At 41.0% G+C, this 2,281-nt stretch overlaps 1 pseudogene; it reads left to right on the forward strand.

Annotated features, from left to right (window-relative positions):
• The first annotated feature begins 355 nt into the window (after positions 1 to 355).
• On the forward strand, positions 356 to 723 carry LOC112825109 (proteasome assembly chaperone 3 pseudogene; annotated as a pseudogene).
• Positions 724 to 2,281: the final 1,558 nt, after the last annotated feature.

The raw sequence follows: 2,281 nt of genomic DNA on the forward strand, positions 1-2,281 counted from the left end.
AAATACATAGAAAAAGAAAACATGTTCTAAAAATATTCCTTTGGGAAGTCAGGAACAAAAAAATGGTACCCACTTTAAAAAAAAGAAAAAATAAGGTAGTGTTAGAGAATAAAGTGTATGTATGTGTGTGTTTGCATGTGTACATGTATGTAGTGACATGCTTATGGTGTTTTCTCTTCAATTTACTCCTGAATTGTAGTAAGAATAAATCCATCAGATTATTTCTTAAGGGTAAGACATAAAAAGCATTTGCCAAGCTTGCTTTTATTCTCAGTATTTGTAAGGAAACTAAGATAGCATTAAGAAAAAATTCTTGACTTCCGGGTGTGGGGCGTGCCATTGAAGAGACCCATCCATGGAAGGCAGACCCTTGCTGATATGAAAACAGAAGACGGAAGTGGTGTGTGGGGTCCCCACGCAGGTGGTCTGCATAGCCTTCAGCAGTCACATCCTGGCGGTGGTGACCCAGTTTGGGAAGATGGGTACCCTGGTCTCCCTGGAGCCCAGCACCGTGGCTAGTGACATCAGCAAGCCTGTGCTCACCACGGAAGTCCTTCTTGGGCAGGACGAACCTCTCATCCATGTCTTAGTAAAGAACCTGGTGACGTTTGTGTCTCAGGAAGCTGAAACAGAGCAGTCCTCCGGGCCATGGCCAAGAAGGACAGGTGCATGGAGGGGCTGAAGGCCTTGAAGAAGGTGATCCAGGCCTGCCAGGTGTGGTGACCCTGGAGCAGTAGTTGCGCCTGCTATTCAGCGGGCTGAGGGGACACGCGACACCCTCGGTCAGGCAGGAAGAGGAACTCTGCCTTTAGCTCTAGAAGCCAGAAGAAATATGCACATCCCAGGCAGACTGGTACTTTGGGCGCTAACTTATCTGCGGATGGAGGAAAGCTGCAGAGTGTGTCTGGGGGGCTGTGAACAGTTCTTACCAGGGTCCAAATAGCTGCATATATTTGAGAATTGAAAGATGAGTCATCAGGCATGAGTCCTGGCTCCCCACATGCAGTATCTGTTGTTGAAGGAATTTTTTTTTATTCACAATAAATGCCTATCCCAAAATTAAAAAAAATTTTTTTCTTAAGAATACTGCTGAACCAGCAATAAATGTTGAATAAATGTGACATTTACATCCCTCAGACTTTAGCAGTTTATGGTGTAGACAAGTCATCCAACCTGATGGGTATGAGCAAAAATACAGAGGCACATTTCAAAGAGCCATCCACAAATAATCAGCATACTGTTGTATAAGTCAGAATATCTTCTAGAACAGTGAAGAGTCAGTGGCAAATCCATTAAATAGAAGTAGATTAAGAGAACTTATCTATGAACTTCTCCTCTCCCACAAAGAGTTTATTGAAAAATGCAATTTGGGAAACATAGTTCTAGGAAATTTTACCAGTTAGCATTTTTGTAAGGTTAATTTTCAGGTATAAGAACTTTTTTTAAAAGATTTTATTTATTTATTTGACAGAGAGAGACATAGCGAGAGAGGGAACACAAGCAGGGGGAGTGGGAGAGGGAGAAGCAGGCTTCCCGCTGAGCAGAGAGCCCGATGTGGGGCTTGATCCCAGGACTCTGGGACCATGACCTGAGCTAAAGGCAGACACTTAACGACTGAACCACCCAGGAGCCCCTAGGTATAAGAACATTGACAAAATACGTCTTTAAGTCAAGAATAAGTCATGCCATAGAGAAAACAATATTTTTTTAAAGTTTTTATTTAAATCCCAGTTAACATACAGTGTAGTATTAGTTTCAGGTGTACAGTATAGTGACTCAACACTTCCATAAAACACTTGGTGCTCATCACTACAAGTGTCTGCCTTAATCCCCATCACCTATTTAACGGAGCCCCATCCACATTTCCTGTGGTAACCATCAGTTTATTCTCTATTGTGAAGAGTCTGTTTCTTGGTTTGCATCTATCCTTTAAGAGTATAATTTTATGGGGAATTTTTTACTGATGGCTTGCTTTTTTTTTTTTTTACTGTCCCTCTTCCTTTTATTTATTTAAAAATTATGTTCAACTTTAGGTTAATGGCAGTCTAGGAAATTAGACCACTTTTCAGACTTAAAAGAAAAATTTATTAATACTAAGCTTGAAGACATCGAAGAGCTATCAAGGCAGTAAAGAATTACAGATTGAAGATCTGGGAAAATAAAGACACCCACTGAGGTAAGCCCCATATTTGGGGTGGCTGATTTCTCCAGATAAATCTCAAAAATATGAAGAGTTTTTACAACCTCACAAGATTCGGGGACAAAAATTGGTCTTCAGAGA

The sequence above is a fragment of the Callorhinus ursinus genome, unplaced genomic scaffold (genome assembly GCF_003265705.2).
Source record: "Callorhinus ursinus isolate GAN/ISIS: 27379988/994484 unplaced genomic scaffold, GSC_fseal_2.0 scaffold12, whole genome shotgun sequence".
Taxonomy (NCBI): domain Eukaryota; kingdom Metazoa; phylum Chordata; class Mammalia; order Carnivora; family Otariidae; genus Callorhinus; species Callorhinus ursinus.